This window comes from Phascolarctos cinereus, unplaced genomic scaffold, assembly GCF_003287225.1.
Source record: "Phascolarctos cinereus isolate Bilbo 61053 unplaced genomic scaffold, phaCin_HiC Scaffold_7;HRSCAF=346, whole genome shotgun sequence".
Taxonomy (NCBI): Eukaryota; Metazoa; Chordata; class Mammalia; order Diprotodontia; family Phascolarctidae; genus Phascolarctos; species Phascolarctos cinereus.
Genome location: NW_027556180.1, coordinates 151,886,543 through 151,905,125, shown reverse-complemented (window position 1 = coordinate 151,905,125; position 18,583 = coordinate 151,886,543). Strand labels below are relative to the sequence as shown.

Sequence of the window (18,583 nt, the reverse complement as noted above, 5' to 3'; positions counted from 1 at the left end):
ATCAAAATGGCAGAAATGATAAGAGGCCTAAACAGAGTGGAAAGGACAGGCTGTCAATTGGTTCAACCGTTCTAGAAAACAATTTGTATCTATGCAAGAAAAGTGAACTAAACTGTTCAAACCATTTAAGCCAGAATTCCAGCTACTGTAGATCATGCTTCCAAAAGGACTAAAGCAGCAAGCAAAAGTCCAAATGCATAAAAATATTCATAGAAGCATTATTTATTATCATAAAAAGGTAGAAGCAAAATATATGCCCAGTGATTAGGTAGTAGTGGAATAAACTGTGGTATATGAATGTAACTGAATGCGTGATAAGGAATGACAAATATGTTGAAATCAGAGAAAGATGAGAAAATTTGTATAAAGTGATACATATTGAAGAAAGCAGAGTTCAAGAACATACACATAATTACAACAACAATGATAACAACAATAGCTAACATAGCACTTATGTGCCTGGCACTGTGTTATTATTATCTTCCCCACTGTACAGAGAAGGAAACTGAGGCAAACAGAGGTTAAGTGACTTGTCCAGGATCACACATTTATTATGCAATTAGTACAGCAGACAAGTATAAAGTGATATCAACTACTGATCACAATCACTTACTAGGTGGCCTTTCTCCACTGTTTTCAGAAAACATATTTTGGAATACAGCATATTTTGAATGATGGCTAAGAAGTGTCTGCCATTGTTTTAGAACAAAAGTTATTATAAATATTTTTAAAAGAAGAGTGAATCAAGCATAAGTAGTTATATTGAACAATGCATTATCCATATAAGTACAACATCCTTAATATACAAATTGCCAGACAAAACCACGAGTAGCCCATTTAAACTCTGATCGTTATCCTAAATTCTAATCTCATAGATGAGTTTTGATATAGAGCAAAGGCACAGGTTTCTAAGAGTTGGCAAAGTGGATGGAGTACTGGACCTGAAGTCAGGAAGACCTGAATTCATATCCGATCCCAGATATTACTAGCTGTGTGACCTCAGGCAAATCTAACCCTAACCTGCTTGCCTCAGTTTCCCTAACTGTAAAATGGGGATAAATAATAGCACCTACCTCACAGAGTTGTCATGAGGTTCAAATGACAGCATATTTGTGAAGTGCTCAGCACAGTGCCTGGCACACCGTAGGGACTATATAAACACTGATTCCCTTTCTTTCCCTTCATCTAGTCTGTCCTTTGCTCCTGATACAGACACCGACACCCGCCTCTGGACATAATGCACTAACTTTCAATTCAAACAACTTCATATAATTGGTGGAATAAAAAGAAAGAGGAAGAAAGGATAGCATCCTATCTTTGACACTCTTTATCTGTGTGACCTTGGACTTTCTGGGCTTTATCTCTGGGTTTCAGTTTCCTCATCTGTAAAATCAGAGGGCCTGTGAGGTCTCTTAGCAATAAATCTATGATTCCATGTTTCTAAAACCTTAAGGAGTTGAGGGTTGTAGATTCTAGCCCCTTTCTATGAAGCTGACTTAGGGACAACAGAAAAGTCATTAGACTTGGGGCAGGGGGCAGTTAAGGATGCTTGAATTCTGGTCCTAGTTATGAGGCTATCGACTAAGCCGTGTGCCTATTATATGGGCTCCTTTGCCTCTCTGGATCTCAATTTCCTCATAAGATCAGGAAGTTTAACTAGTCAACCTTAAATCCTATGTCACAGAACGTTAATGTTAGAAGGAAATATGAGAGATAAGTTTGTCCAATACCTTCATTTCCTAGACAGATGAGAAGCCTGTGCCCTCCAAATGTAGAGTCACTTGCTGTGGTTTACCAATTCCTGGAGTGGTGCCCTGTCTGTGGCTCCTCACTGACCCCATCATCTCTAATAGTCTCTAACAGGCTGGGTACAAGCAGGTATTACAGAAAAGTATACTCTAAGGAATCACAGTTCTATGGGGGGAAAGTAGAAAATAGAAGCTAAACAGAAGGAAAACCTTCCTGATGGGGTAATGGGACCTGGACCCCAAAATGCACAGACCATGTCTCTGGAAACAACACAGAATCTCAGCAAGCCCCTGGCAGAAAATTCTTTTCTTGTTACAGGACACAGAGACCTGACCCTGTAATTCCTCAGAAAAAAAGCTATCAGTGTAGGCACAGGGTGCCTGCCTAAGGACCACGCCTCTGGCAAACCTTTGTATAAACACAACTATCTCCCTGCAACAAAACTATCTCAGTTGACTCCCTGACTTTTCCCATACATTCCAGCAGCCCAGCACCCAGACTACTTGCATGTACTGACCACTCCCTAATCCCACCCCACCCTCCATCACATAATTAGCATACATGGCATTCTTTTCACTGTTCCTTTTCTTTTCTTTCTTTTTTTGGCTAGGCAATGGAGTTAAGTGACTTGCCCAGGGTCACACAGCTAGTTAAGTGTCAAGTAGTCTGAGGCCAAATTTGAACTCAAGCTCTTCTGCCTCCAGGGCCAGTGCTCCATCCACTATATTACCTAGCTGTCCTGGAAGTTCTTTATTCTTGCAGACATTTAGTTAGGATAGACTGGGGAAAGAGAGGAGGCTTGCCACCTAGGAATTCTGTGGGTCACTTCCAGGCTTAGTCTTTTTTTTTTTAATAGATTTATAATTGGGATAAACTTTTTCTTTTTAGATATTTTTGGTTTTGTTTTTTCACTTAATAGTACATTATTTTTTCCAGTTACATGTAATGATAGTTTTCAACATTCATTTTTATGAGATTTTTAGTTTCAAATTTTTTTCTCCCTTCCCCTCTTCCTTTCCTCCTCCCCAAGACGGCGTGCAATCTGATATATGCTATACATCATGTACAATCATATTGAACATATTTTCACATTAGTCATGTTGTGAAAGAAGAATCAGAACAAAAGTGGAAAACCACAAGAAAGAAAAAAAAAGGAGTGAGAGAAAATAGTATGCTTCAATTCGCAATTCAGACTCCATAGTTCTTTCTCTGGGTGTGGATAGCATTCTCCATCATGAGTCTTTTGGAATCATCTTAGACACTGTATTGCTAAGCTAAGTGTATCAAAGTTGGTCATTCCACAATGTTGCTGTTGCTATGTACAATGTTCTCCTGGTTCTGCTCACTGTACTCAGCATCAGTTCATGTAAGTCTTTCCAGGTTTTTCTGAAATCCTTGTGGCTTAGTCTTCATACAGCAGGGGTTAGCAGGCAAGTGGTGTGGTGGATAGAGCATTGGCCCTGGAGGCAAGAAGACCTGAGTTCAAATTAGGCCTCAGATGCTTACTAGTCATGTGACCTTGGGCAAGTCCCTTAACCCCAACTGCCTTCAAAACCAAACAAACAAAAAATAGAGTAGGGTTTACATTTTACTGCCAAGCACCCAGGAGCAGTCTATTTCCTCCAGAAGGTTGAATATCTTTGCTACTTAATGCCCTGTTGACATGATTCCAGTTCTCCCTTCCCAGCCTCTGGGGTCTGCTCACTCACACTCTCCCAAACTCTAGTAACCAAATAACTTTGCAGGATATCCATTAGAAATCAAATCCTGTATATTATTCTGGCCCTCATTACCTAGCTACTTGCCCTGCCTTTAATGCCACCTTCTTGCTTCTCAGGACACATTCTTTGTTCTTTGTTCAAAATGAAAACAAAATAAAGGAAATTATTAGAACATAGTTTACTGAATTATATGGTAAAAACAATAACTTAAGTGAAATGGATATTTACAAAAATGTAAGATTATCATTAGACATAGAGAATTTCCATATACCACTCTCAGAAGAAATTCAAAAAGCTATAAATGAACTTCCAAAGGAAAAAAACCAGTGAGACTTAAAGTTTATTGTTTATCAGACATTCAAAAAAACTATTAATTCCAATATTACATGAACTGTTTGCAAAAAACAGGGAAAGAAGGGATTCTACCAGATTTCTTTTGTTGAGAAAAACATGTTCCCAATAGTTAAATCAAGGAGTGGTAAAGAGACAGGAAACTATATTCCAATATCCCTGATAAATACTGTTGCAAAAAACTATCACCAAGGCAACAGCAATTGAAACTAGGCTGAATTTATGCCAGAGTTAGAAGACTGGTTCAATATTAGGAAAACTATGAACATAACAGACCACTTTAACAACAAACAATAATTGTTATTAACAACAAAAATTATAGGATTACATGAGTAAATGTAGCAAGATATTGTTAGAAAATGTAACACCTTTTTCTGTTAAAAAAAATATTAGAAAGCATGGGAATAAATGGATATTTCCCTAATATGAAAAATAGTATTTGTAAAACCAAAAGTTAGCATCATCTGTAATAAAGAAACACTAAACACCCTCCCAATAAGAGCAGGGGTCCACTGTTACTCCTATCGTTTGATATAGTTTTAGGAATCTGCCCTATTACAAAAAGACATGAAAAGGAAACTGAAGAAATAAGGATAAATAAAAAAGAAACTAAATTATACCTTTTTTTTCAGATGCTATAATGGTTTACTTATAGAACCCTAGAGATTCAACAGGGGCAGCTAAGTGGTGCAGTGGATAGGGCACTGTGCCTCCAGTCAGAAAGACCTGAATTCACACGTGACCTCAGACATTCACTAGCCATGTGACCTTGGGTAAATCATTTAACCCTGTTGGACTCAGTTTCCTCACCTGTAAAAGGAGTGGAGATGTCCATGGCAAACCACTCCAGGATCTTTGCCAAGAAAACCCCAAATGGGGTCACAAGGAGTCAGACATGAATGACCACCAACAAGAAAAGATTCAACTAAAAATTTAATAGAAACAATTATTAACTTTGGTACAGTATCTGGATGTAAAACAAACTCACAAATCATTAGTCTTTTTGTATGTTGCCAACAAAACCTTGTGAACAAGACAGAAAAAATTCCATTCAAAATAACTACAAAATGTATAAAATATCTTGGAATACACTCACCAAGACAGTCTCTGGAATTATATGAATAATACCACAAAACACTCCTCACAGTAATAAAGACAATGAATTAGAGCAGAATTAATTACTCATGGCTAAGCAATACTTATTAAAATATTAAGTTTTAAAATATTTTAAATTTTAAATATTGCTTATTAAAAATATTAAAAATGACAATACTACCTAATTTAATTTATAGATTCAGTGCTATGACAATTTAACTACTAAAGGATTTCTTTATAGAACTGGACAAAATTATAACAAAATTCATCTGGAGGAATAAAAGGTAACAGTCGCTGCCCTCTAGGAGCTAACAGGAGAGCTAAAAGGCAACATGATAGAGAGCTGTGGTTCTCAAACTTTTTAGTCTCACGACTCCTTTATACTCTTAAAAATTATTGATTATTGATAATTGATATTGATAATTTATAAATTATTATTATAGCTTGTTTTTAGGTTACATTTATCAATATTTACCATGTTAGAAATGGAAACATCTTAACATTATTATAAAAAATAGTTTTGACCTTGCAGATTATCCCTACACACACACACACACACACACAAGTCCTTAGACCATACTTTGGGAATTGCTGATTTTGAGAAGAACTCATATAGAGGAAAGAATGCTGAACATGGAGACAGAAAAACTGGATTCAAATCCTATCTTGAGTACTTACTAGTTGGATCATTCTGGGTAAGTCACGGAATCTTCCTGGGCTTCAATTTCCTTATTTATTAAATAAGGGAATTAAACTCAAAGACTTCTAAGGTCCCTTTCAACTCTAAATTCATTATTCAATGCACATTTCTATACATGTACAAAAAACATACAAGTATTGTTGTTCAATTATTCAGTCAACTGTTTGTGACTCTGGGGACCTGACTGTCTATGGGGTTTTCTTGCTAAGGATACTGGAATGGTTTAACATTTCCTTCTCCAGTGGATTAAGGCAAACAGATGTTAAGTGACTTGCCCAGAGTCACCCAGCTAGTTTGAGGCCAGATTTGAACTTGGGTCTTCCTGACTCCAGGTTTAGTACATCATCCACTAAGCCACCTTGTCGCTCAGTTGTGTTTGACTCTTTGGGACCCCATTTGGGGTTTTCCTGACAAAGATACTAGAATGGTTTGCCATTTCCTTCTCCAACTCATTTTACAGATGAGGGAACTAAAGCAAACAGAATTAAGTGACTTGCCCAGGGTCACATATGTCTGAGGCTGGATTTGAACAAAGGAAAATGAGTCTTCCTGATTGGAGGCACAGGACTGTATCCACTGTGCCACCTGGCTTCATTGATGAGAGGTAGTAGAAAGTTAATCCAAGATCAGGAAATAGGGGAACATGTTTGGGGCAGCCTTCTTTTTGGGAGCTCCCTCCTCCCAGGAAAAAGAGGCTCTCTACATCACAGCTTCTAGTTTAAGCTTATCTGCTAGTTTAGTGATCCAAAAGTAAATCTAAATCTCTATTATCTCCTCTTTAAAATGGGAGTAGTAGCATTCAGGGTTGCTTCCTGTACCCAGGCAAGAAAAAGCCAGGATCAACAGATAATAAATAGAAACGTGAGAACTCATCCATTTTAGAATAAGAGAAAATAGTATTCATTTGGTAGTCAATCCTACCTCTGACAACTTCCTAGCTGGTTGATTCTGGGCAAATCACTTAATCTTTCTGAGCCTCAGTTTCCTCATTTATAAAACTGGAACTACAGTACCTACCTCATGGTATTGTTGTGAAGATCAGCTCAGATAAAAATGAATGTTGAAATTGTTATTAGAGGCACATGAACAGATACGCATGCAGGATAAATTGAAAGGTAGGCTGCACGGTAGAAAAGTCAATACAATATGCAATTAATAAGCACCATCTCTGTCCAAGGCCCTACCTCATTATGGTGTGGCTTTGACCCTGGACTTTTGGAGGATTTGTCAATGAAGAACAATCTCTGGCAGAGTCTAAGAGGGCTTCACGTAGGGGGTAGCACGTAGGAGGTGAAGGATGAGAAGTATCTCAATAGGCAAGGATGAGGAAGGAGTACACCCTGCCACCCCAACGCATGGGAGACAACCCCCATGAACGCAAGAAAACTGGCCTGTACTGATCAAGTCGGTAGCTGTCACCTCAGCCCAGCCACTAGGGAAATGGAACCCAAACATTACATCAGAACAACGAGTGGGGAAGCTTTTCTCCATCTTAGAAGTGGAACTAGCCTTAAGAATCTGGTTCAAAAGTATGATTAAGACAGGCCAATTAGAACAGAAGGAGTGCACGGGGGTCCATGGTTGGGCCAAGGAGAAAACCAACACCAGAGAGATTGGATTTCCTGAGGCTAAGAATTAGAGGGAACTCCAATGAAGGATGGAGAAGGCATCTGTCCAAGCCCACAGCTGTGTTGCCTTCAGCTGAGTTGGGGAGGGGATGAAGCAAAAAAATGACAGGTTGACTATCTGCATGAAGTAAATCATCATTAATCAAAGCCCTACACTCCTCCCTTCATGTTTTCTTGACCTTGCTCTTTGCTCTCTTCCATCCCTCAGACAGGGTGATGAGTGTGGACCCTTTCCAGCAAGTTTGCTGACTCTCTCCTTGCCTTTTAATCATCCCCTAGCCCCTCCAGGGCCCATCCCTGAAGTATACGATAAGCATCTGCAAAAACAGCCCAGAAAAACTTGAGACTGAGGCAGTAACCTTGGGACTCAGATTTTTTTTAATCCTTTAGAGCTTACAATATGTTTTATTTTTAAAAAATGATCTTATTTTTTATTCTGAACCTAATCAACATTAAATAAGCATTTCTATATATAAATAAGCATTTATATATATAAATTTATCTATATCTATATCTATAAATAAGCATTTCTATATAGTTTCAAGAAAAAAAGAGTACATAAAACTATGAATCTACATAATGAACAGCTTGCTTTTATTTTTATGTATATAACAAATTCAACATGTTATTTTCAAAACTGTCTACCTTGTCTGTGTTTCCTACTTACCTTTGTTGTGTTATCTTTTATACAGTTTTTAAAAAGCAATTCAATGTATGGTCATTGCATTAATCAGTTCTAAAGTTCTTTAAAGCTGTTTTTCTTTACAATGTTATTGTATAAATTGTTCTCCAGGTTCTGCTCACCTTACTTTGCATCAGTTTATATGAATCTTCTCAGGTGTGTATGAAACAGTCCTTTTCATTATCTCTTAGTGTACAAAATATTCCATTACATTCATATGCCTGATTTGTTCAGTCATTCCCCAATTTGTGAGCACCTTCTTAGTTCCCAATTTTTGCCACCACAAAAAGAGATGCTATAAATATTGTGTGTGTGTATATATATATATATATATGTGTGTGTGTACATATATATATATATATGTGTGTGTGTACATATATATATATATATATATATATATATATATACACACACATATATATGACTCCTTTTCCTCTTTCTTTGAGCTCTGAGCTATAGGTCTAATAGTGGTATTGCTGGGTCAACAGGTATGTTCAGTTTTGTGACATTTAAGGCACAGTTTCAAATCACTCTTCATAGCTCCACTAGCAATGTATTAATGTTTCGCTTTCCTACAGCTGTTCCAACAGCTCTTTATTTTCTACTTTTGTCACTCCTGCAAATCTGATAGGTATGAGACAGAAACAGGGTTGTTTTAATTTGCATTTCTCTTGTTATTAGTGATTTGGAGAATTAAAAAATATATAGGGCTGTTGGATGCTTGGATTTTTTCCTTTGAGAACTATTTTTATTCATATACATCGCCCACTGGGGAAGAGCTCAGACTTTCCTCTACAAGGACCATGAACCAGAGTAAATCCAAAGAGGCAAAAAAATGATGACAGAGCTCAAGGACAGACTATCATGGCCACTAGAATCTGGTTTCCACCATTCCCACCACCTCTGTAACCCCAAAATGAAGATAACTATGGCCTATTTTTAACCTCACAATATTCAGAAGAGGACCCTCAAACTGTGCCCAGTAGCAGACTTTCTACAGATCCCAGATGAGGGAGTCATTTCATGGCACAAAGGCAAACTCCAGAAGGTGGCACTGGGTGATTTGGCACTGTGTCCCTTTCCTCTAGTGGGAGGCTCTTTGCCAGATACTTAACCCAGTTGATTAGGAAATTCCTGCCCATCATTAGGGCTGCCCATCTGTTTGCTCCCTCCCTCCAATGGTCTGAATTTCTGTTGTCCTTTTGAGGGAGATCTGTTGTCTCTACCCAGTCAATCCCTAATTTATGAGCACCCCCTCAGTTTCCAGTTTTTGCCACCACAAAAAAGAGATGGTATATTTTTGTACATATGGCTTATTTTCTTCTTTCTTCGACCTCTTTGAGGTATAGAGCTAATAGTGGTATTGCTGGGTCAACAGGTATGCACAGTTTTGTGACCTTTGCAGGCATAGTTTCAAGTCACTCTCCACAGTTCCACCAATAATGTACTAATGTCCCTGCATTCCTACAACTAGGAGATCCTACTCTTGTTATATTCTACTTGGCAACATACATTCAGACTCATCCCAGTAACCCCCAATGGAAAAAAACAACAGGTGGGTGTCTCTCCCACCCAAGGTTTTGTTGAGAGAGATGCTGTTCCTGCTACTCAAATAATGTATCCCCTGGCTCTTGTACAATCTTTGTAATCTCTTCTTTATTATTAAGGGTAGGGGGTGATGACTTTTCAATTTAATTCAACAAGCATTTATTAAACATGCACTCTGAGCCAGATACTGTGACAGTAGTTGAAGAAACTAAAACAAAAAGAGACAGGAGGTACCACCTGTGCTGAGCCTTATCAGGAGCTTGGGATGCAAAGAAGCAGAGGTGAAGAGGGAAAAGCATTTCAGGTATGGGAGACAGCCTATGAAAAGGCACAAAGGGAGAAACTGCAATGCTATGTACTGGGCCAGTTTAGTGGGAGTGTAGAGTCTATGAAAAGAGAATAATCGAAATCAGGGTGATGGATTCCTTGGGCTACTAGGCTAGACCTACTCATAATCTGTAGGCAGTGCTCACCTGGGGCAGTGGCTCTCCACTCTGGGCCAATTCAGGAGCATCCTCTTAGTTTTAGGAGTTCCCTCTCCTAGCAGGAGATCTTATCTTACTCTTCCAACACTGTGGAGTAGACAAGAATTTCCAAAGGGCTGTTAACAGATTCTTCATTTCGGTTTGTTTTGTTTGCATGAATATTGACTTCACTGTTTAGATTAATTCGCTGTCTCCTACCAAGTAATCACCTAATAGTCAGGAGCCATAAAGAGGCTATCTAACTTATTGACATTTACTATGTTCTGCCATTTTTAGGGGAGGGAATTACAAATTGACCTTGTATAGTTTTACTAGGCTGTTTCCTTTTATCCTGTTTTGATCCTCAGCCACAACTGGGTTTGAGGCAGCTAGGTAACACAGTGGACAAGAGTGTCAGACCTGGAGTCAGAAAGTTTCATCCTTGTGAATCTGACACTTACTAGCTGTGTGACCCTGGGCAAGTCACTTAACCCTGTTTGCCTTGGCTTCTTCATCTATAAAATGAGCTGGAAAAAGAAACAGCAAGCCAGTTATTATCTGCCAAGAAAACCCCAAATGACATCACAAAGAGTTAGACACAACAGAACTACAAATATCAGTTAAGAATTGTCCATTCATGCCATGTCTTCCCATTATCCAATGTGGTTTGAGTAACAGACTTTATGTTCAACCAGATGGGGTCTACCCTATTAAAGAAGGAAAACAATGGAGGTTCCAAAGAAAAGGCCAGCTATCACCTCCAGAAGGCTATTTCTCTAATCCTTCCCTACTGCTCCTGTATATCTACCTGGCATCCATTCTGTAAACAGGTGCTCCACTTAGAGCTACTCTCACAATTTGGGTATATCATTCATATAAACTCAGTAAGTAGTCTGTTGACAATCTCCTCTTGTTGATGGGCTGTGGAGTGATTCATCAGTATGTCTAAAACACAATATACTAATTTCTAACACCAATCTGGTCTCCTAATTCATTAAGCCAACTAAAATAGAAGTGTTTAATGCAGCAGATGAAAATCAAATCAATACAGAATCACAAGCCAATTGTAACAAGCAACTGTAGTCCAAAAAGAGTTCAGTTCTACTCTTTTCAATTATTTCAAGACAGACCAATCTACATAAATGTTAAGCTTATCTGCTACTTCTCCCCCACATTAATAGTAGTGTCTACATAGTTGACAAATACAGAATGACATGTAGCAATAAGTAGGCATTGTGAACACTGCGCCTGTCAAATATTGGATAAGTTTTCCCAAATTCTATTGATACAATACTAACAATTAAATAACTAGTTCTTCAAGCAAAGGAAAGAAAAATAAAATAAGAACATCTGACATTGATATAGTGATTCAAGGCTTAAAAAGTACATTATGTATATTACTAACTCAAGTTTCACACAATTTAGCTACTGAATTATCAAGACATGCCAGATGACTAAGGTCAGATCTTTCACTTTCCCAGTCTATTTTATAATATGTGGGGATGCCCTCCTGCACAAACATGGATCTAAACTTTTTTCCTCTCACTATTCATTACAGCTATTTTGTTTCTCTGCTTTTGTCCTGTTCTACCATTCAGATGCTTTTACTGGCCAACTCTAATCTCAAAATTCTAAGAACACATTTCAAGAAATATCCTAGAATTCCTAACCATTTCTCCAATAACACACAAATATGATCTTATTTTGCAATAGTTTTTCAAGGTAAAGTCCCCTAGAACCAGTTTAGAAACTTTTCAGTAATTCAGATTCAACTTTTTGTCAGAAGGGTCATATCAGGAAGGACCATAAAGATCCTCCAGAAGGCATGGTTACCTAATACAAAAATTACAAAATTAGGTGAATAGTTTTTTCAAATAAAATGGCCCTGGGGAGGGGCCAACTACCACTAATTATGACATTCACTGTTAAATTGGTTCCCCATAGGTCCAAAGGACTATAAAACTGTGCACACCCTTTGTCTCAGCACTATCACTACTAGGTCTGTATCCCAAAGAGATCAAAGAAAAAGGAAAAAGACCTATATGTATAGAAATATTTATAGCAGCTCTTTTTGTGGTGGCAAAGAATTGGAAATTGAGGGGATGCCATCAATTGGGGAATGGTTGAACAAATCAGGGCATGTGATTGTGTACTATAAGAAATGATGAGGGGGACAATTTCAGAAAAACAGCAAGACCCATATGAACTGATGCAAAGTGAAATGAGAAGAACCAAGAGATTATTATGTACAGTAACAGCAATCAATGTTGTAATGATGATCAACTGTGAGAGACTTGGCTACTCTGATCAATACAATGATCCAAGTCAATTCCAAAAGACTTATGATGAAAAAATGGTATCCACCTCAAGAGAGAGAACTGAAGAACTAATTGCAAACTGAAGCATAATTTTCTCACTTTCTTTTTCTTTCTTTTAAAAAAACAAATATGGTTAATATGGAAATAGTTTTTGCATGATTTCACATGTATAACTAATATCCTATTGTTTGCCTTCTCAGTGGGTGGGAGAGGAGGTGGGAGGGAGGAAAGAATTTGGAGTTCAAAATTTAAAAAGAAAAGAATGTTAAAACTAAATAAATAATAAATTAAAAAAAAACATTTAGTTCTCTCTCAGTCACAGCTCTGACATATTTAGATGGTATTACCAATTCTGACCCCTCATATACAATCACACATATACACAATCACACCTCTTCCCTATTATACAAAATAGGTCAATTTATGATAGTTATACCATCATACCAAAACTCAATTTCTATTCAATTGTAACATGCAATCCATCAAACTGTATTGAATAAATTCATGACTGTAAAAGAAATTAAAGGGGAAAACAAATCCTATTTTCATAGAGGAAGTTTAGAAAGCCAGATCCAAAGATCCTTTGATTACCTATATGGAAAGAAATTTTTCATATAAACTCATCCTGATCAATAAATATATCAAGTAAACCACCACTTTAGGCTGACCAAGTATAAATTGACTGAAATATTATAATTCTTCTAAGCAGTTACCAAACTTAGAAATGCCAAGTACCACTTGGCTGAGCAAAAGAAATAAATAAAACATAAATTATTTAAATCTACTGAGATACAGGACCGACTAATTCTATGATCTACCATGATCCAGTAAAAACAGCTGTAGCTCTGGGGTCAAAGGACTTGGATTCAAATACTGCTTCTGCCATTTACTTCCTCTGTGACTTTGGATAAGTCATTCAACCTCCTGAGGTTCAGTTTCTTCATTTATAAAATAAAAGTGATGACCCCTGAAATCCCTTCCATCACTGAATCTATGAACCAATGAACTGCGAAATTACTTAGTTCACAGCATTTTATCCTTCTACCTCTCCCTCTGTTAAAACTGATATATCTAAAACATAGATCTGAGTATGAAAATCCCCAACCAAAATTTTTTCCACCATTTCCAGTTGCTTCTAGGATAACATACAAAATCCTCAGCTCAACATTTAATGCTTGAATATAGCTCCCACCCAGACATACAGTCTTATTTCATGTTGTTCTCTTTCACATCACCTCCATGACAATCAAACCAGCCTACGAGCAGTTCCCCATACATGGCGTTCTAACCTCTGCCTCCACTAGTGCCTTTACACAAGGGGGCCCCCAAGTCTGGAATATTCTCCATCTTCACCTTTGCCTCTTAGAATTCCTAGCTTCATTCAAAGAACAGTTCAGCTGTTACCTCCAACACAAGATCTCCAGATGTCCTCCCAAGCTGTCAAGTGCCTTTCCCTCTTGAAATGTCTTTGCATATGGGTACAGCTTTGGAAAATGTTCTCTTGTTAGATTTTTCCTCTATATCTTCTCTACACCAAGAGGTGTAGAGGTGTTTGGGGAAGGGGATGACTCTGAGGGCAACCTAGGACATCCTAGCAAAGATGGTAATGAAGGACCAAGATACCTGAGATCTTAGAGATGCAAGGGAGAAGAATGAAGTAGCCAGAGACGCTAAATTTGAATAGCTACTACATACAGCTCCATAATAGCCAACTAACATTTACAGGGCAGCTCTAGTTCCCAGGTATAGTACTATGCCTATCTGAGTAATTCCTAGTACATGACCCCGGAATATCTAAGGATAGGTGATTAGGTTATGAGTCTGTGAAGAGTCTGGGCTACCTAAATGTGATTACCTCAACTTGGACTTCATTAAGTCTCCACCTGGGAGATAAACATGGAAAGACTTACAGGAAATAATGAAAAGTGAAATAAGCAGAATCAAAAGAATGGTGTATATAGTAACAGCAATATTGTTTGAAGAATAACTGTGAATAACATAATTATTCTGAATATTATAAATACTCAAATCAACCACAAAGGACCTATGAAGGAAGATGCTCTCCTGAGAAAGAACTGATAAATAGAAGTATGTATAGTATGGCTTTACATATATTTACAAATGTGTCAAATAGTTTAGAACTTAAAATGTAACAAAAAAAATTAATGTTTAAAAAAGTCTCAACCTGTGAAGGTTTCTTATCTGATATCTTTTTTGCTGAAACAGAATCTTGTTTTTTATTTCTAACTTTATTTCAAGCATGAGTGATTTCATTTATTCCCTGTACAAATGCAGTCTACAACTTTTCCATGTCTTAGCTAGGGATTTTGTGAGTTACTGGGGCAGGAAAAAACAAAAACAAAAACTCATCAACTCCATACCAGTTCAATGGAGATAAACTTTTTTTCATTTAAATTGGAGCTCGGAAGAATCTGCCAGAGTGTACACTTCATAGGCAGCCTCTGAAAGCACTGTTCACACCTTCACAGCACCCAAAGGTAGATTAGGCCTTTCATGGACCATCTATCTGACAATTGTTTGCGTGGATCACATAATTGATAACTGTCTGAGTTTGTTTTGCTTTCTGGCTTTTTAGGGTTCAGCTTCCCTAATTTTGGTGGGTCCTATTTCCAGGGCAAAAGACTCCTCATAATCATAGAATGGAGAAAGAGGCATGGGAAATGTCCATAAACTATAATAGCTAGAACACATAGGTAACATAATAGCTATAAAAAGTGCAATATCTCTAAACCTCATTCAGCCTCAGGGTCTCCTTCGGTAACATGATGGGCTTGGACTACAAGTCCTTGAAGGCCCCGTACTAGCAGTAGAGTTCCGCAAACGCCCATAATTGGATTTGAAGTAAGGAAGCAGGAAGAGTGTGTGGCTAGAAAGCCAAAGGCCAACAGAGCCAGGGGGCGCCCGGAGCAGGCAGAGCCGGAGGAGGAGCCTGCCAGGCTGGGGACACGCGGAAGGAGCTTTTTCGGGGAGGGGGGTGCCGGAAGACACGTGTGCGGAGAGCCAGGGCGGCTCTCTTTGCAAACTCGGGGAGCTGTCGAAAAGTGCAGCGAGGACTGGGAGGCGCGGGCGGCTGGGGGTGGGGGCAGAAACTCACACGTTGCGCAGGAGCCCCGCTCCACCTCCGGCTCCGGCTCCTGCTCGGGTTCCGGCTCTTGCAGCAGCAGCGGCGGCGGCGGCGGCGGCGGCGCGGCCGGCCCTCTTCAGCAGTCTTAGCGCCATCTTACCGTCAGGCTCTAGGCTCCAGCCCGGGCTCTCTCTCCTAGCGCTCGTGCCCCGGGCCTCCGACACCGTCCCCGCGCCGCCGCAGCTCAGCCTGCCCTGAGCTTCCCAGCTCGCGCCACCCTCCGCGCTGCTCCCGGGGCGCCGATTGGCCCGAGGGGGCGGCGCGGCGGGGCGCCCAGGCCAAGGTCGCGGGCACGGCCTCTGCCGTGGGAGCCGCCGCTCCCCGGGCACTTTTCAGGCCTTTTGTGTCTTTTCTGGCATTTTTTGTTGTTGGACTTCAGATAAGCCAGGCCACCGCCTGACACTGGTTGCTTCGGCACCAACTCGAATGGAAACTTTTTTTCTGAATTTGAAACATTTCTTTTCAGAATTTTTTCCGATATTTTGAACAGTTTTGCAGACTTTCCCCCTTTTACGTTTATTTGTATACTTTTTATTTTACATTTTTATATTATATATATATTTTAATTATATGGGTTAGTTCTCTGGAATGGAGAGAGAAATGTGTGAACTAAATCGAGAGTAAAATTTAGATTAAAAATAAAAGCTATGAGTAAATTGTAGTTTGAAAAATTTATTGGAACACATTTTTAGAATCGGCCTATATAAGTCTGTGTTGTGGATCGAGAAATCACACATATCTGTCTTCCCTGCCCAGGAATTTATTATTAAAATGCAACCCTTGCATTTTATTTTAATTTTATTTTACAGGCTTATCTTTAGCCCAGGTTGATTGTGTTTCAGAATTGGCTAACTGCTGAACCTAGGAGGAGATAGAATTTGCAGGGATGATTCTTTCCCAGAAAATGCTCCTAATAGCATAAGCAGGTGGTTTGTCTTCTAGATTTTTAAGAATGATAGCCCAAGAGACTTGAAGCTCTGGGTTGCTAATGCCACCTCTTCCTCCGCAGGAAAAGCAACAACAGCCTTCTGCTCTCCTGATCTGGGCTTCTAATTATAATCCAACTTAAAAAAAAAAAAGCTTGCCACCTTGAGCTGGTCTCATTTCTTCCTTTTCTCAGATTAAATTCATCATTTTAAAGGGCTGCACTAAACTGCACACTGCACAAGAAAGGGAAGAGATAGATGAATTTGTAATATAAATCACTTTTCCTGGCCACTTGGAGCTTACAGGCTTTTATGGAAATAGGATGGACATACAAATAACCAACAACAGACCCCATGGCAGAGGAAGCCCTGGGTTCAATTCTAGCCTCTGACTTACACAGACCTGGTGACCCCGGGAAAGTCACTTAACTTTTGTACTAGTCTGCATTTTTGTCTCTCCATAGAGACCCCATACAGAGCTGGCCTCCCTTTTAAGGAAGAAGTCCTGCTTTCAGCTCCAGCCTCTGACATGCACAGACTCTGGGGGAGTCACTTAATTTTTGTACACAGTCGTTTGCATGTTGTCACCCTCTTTAGACTGTAAGCTCAAGAGCAAGGCCAAGCTTTTGCCAATTTTTGTATCTCTGTTGCTTAGCAAAGTGCCTAGCACAGAGCAGTGGTTAAATGTTCTTTGACCAGCTGATGATGCTACAGATGTCAAACACACCAGCTCACAACACCCTCGAGTACTGTTGGAACCTCATCAAAATGCAATTAGAAAATGTTTTTTAAAAAATAAATAAAAATACAACAGAACATAGATAATATTAACATATGGTTTTCCAAGTCAATATGGGACCAGCAGAGATCTTATGTATGATTTGGTGGTCCTCTTTTCTACTTGCTAGGCACTTCTCTTAAACTAATAGGGGAAGTTCCTTCCCTATACTAATACAATCACAGGTCCAGTCCTTATACTCTAAATAATTATAATAGTGCTATTTGGAATCCAGGGGAGAAAGGTAGTTATGGTCTAGGGATAAAAAGGAGGGGGAGAATCAGAGAAGGCTTCCTGGGGACAATGTTTAGATTAGACATTAAGGGATGGGTAAATATTCAACCAACCATGGGGCTGTAAGGGGGACATTCCAGGCACTGGGGACAAAGAGCAAAGGCATGAAACAGAGAAGGTCAAAGCATTCTCTGGGGAATGAGATGAATGAAAAGCCTGAGAGATAGCATTTCTGTGTAATTAATAATCAATTTATTAATTAAGCTGTCAAATAATAAATTGATGGTCAGTGGTCTCTCTCTGTTACAAAAAATAAAACCATGGAGATCCCTCAATGCTTAAATACCTTTGGAAAAGAAAGTGCCCCTGGCAGGTAAAAATCAGCTCTGATTGGTGAACAATTGAAGAGGAGGTGTGTATATTAATGAGAAGGTGGGCCAAAAATCTTCAGATCCTTCTGCTGAGAACATGACTTGATGACATGACTCAGCCTACTTCAGCAATCTGGACAAAGGAGTCCACTCTATCCAGACCACTCTGGTTGGTTTTCTTTTTCATAAGCTAGGTTACCCTAAACTCCAGTGGGGGGGGGGGGGTTGCGGGGAGTCGCTACAAGGGCACATACTTACATCCTAAGGACAAGAATTAACTTAGATTAGATTCTGTTTGTAAGTTCTTCTAGTTGGATGGGGTCCTGCCCAAGAAGGCAGACCATGTACCCAGAGGATTTGGGCAATCACATCTATCAGCAATGTCCTTCAGATTCTTGCTGACTGATCTACAGGGACTGGTCCTTGAATGAGGAAATGAAGGAAAAACCTTAATCCTAATTTAGTAATTGGTTACTAATATAATAGAAAATACTCTGAGGTTGATGAGTTGCCCACTTGGCTATTCAAATTGTCAACATACTCATCACTCCAGTCAAAGTTTGGGTTGTGCCAGATTGTAGAAGTTTCCTATGTGCCAAGCAAAGAAGTCTGATGTGGTACAGTAGAAAGCCCATTAGATTTGGAGGCAAGGGTTCAAAAATCTCAGCTTCACCAGTAGTATCTATGTGGTACAGTAGAAAAAGAACAGGATAGGAAACCCCAAATGGGGTCATGAAGAGTCAGACATGGCTGAAATGACTGAACAACAACATGAAAGATTTTAGGCAGAAGAGAATCATGACTAGATTTATGCATAAGGAAAGTAAATGTGGCAATATGGTGAGGGATAGATTGGAAACATGAGAAAGGGGG

At 39.1% G+C, this 18,583-nt stretch overlaps 1 long non-coding RNA gene across 1 annotated transcript; it reads right to left on the bottom strand.

The window, feature by feature from the left end:
- Positions 1-264: 264 nt before the first annotated feature.
- Positions 265-15,742, bottom strand: LOC144454770 (uncharacterized). Its single transcript, XR_013483295.1, has 3 exons — positions 15,372-15,742; positions 4,632-4,746; positions 265-3,209 (listed from the first exon to the last, which is right to left on the bottom strand). It is a non-coding gene; the product is annotated as an uncharacterized LOC144454770 (long non-coding RNA).
- Between the last annotated feature and the right edge of the window lie 2,841 nt (positions 15,743-18,583).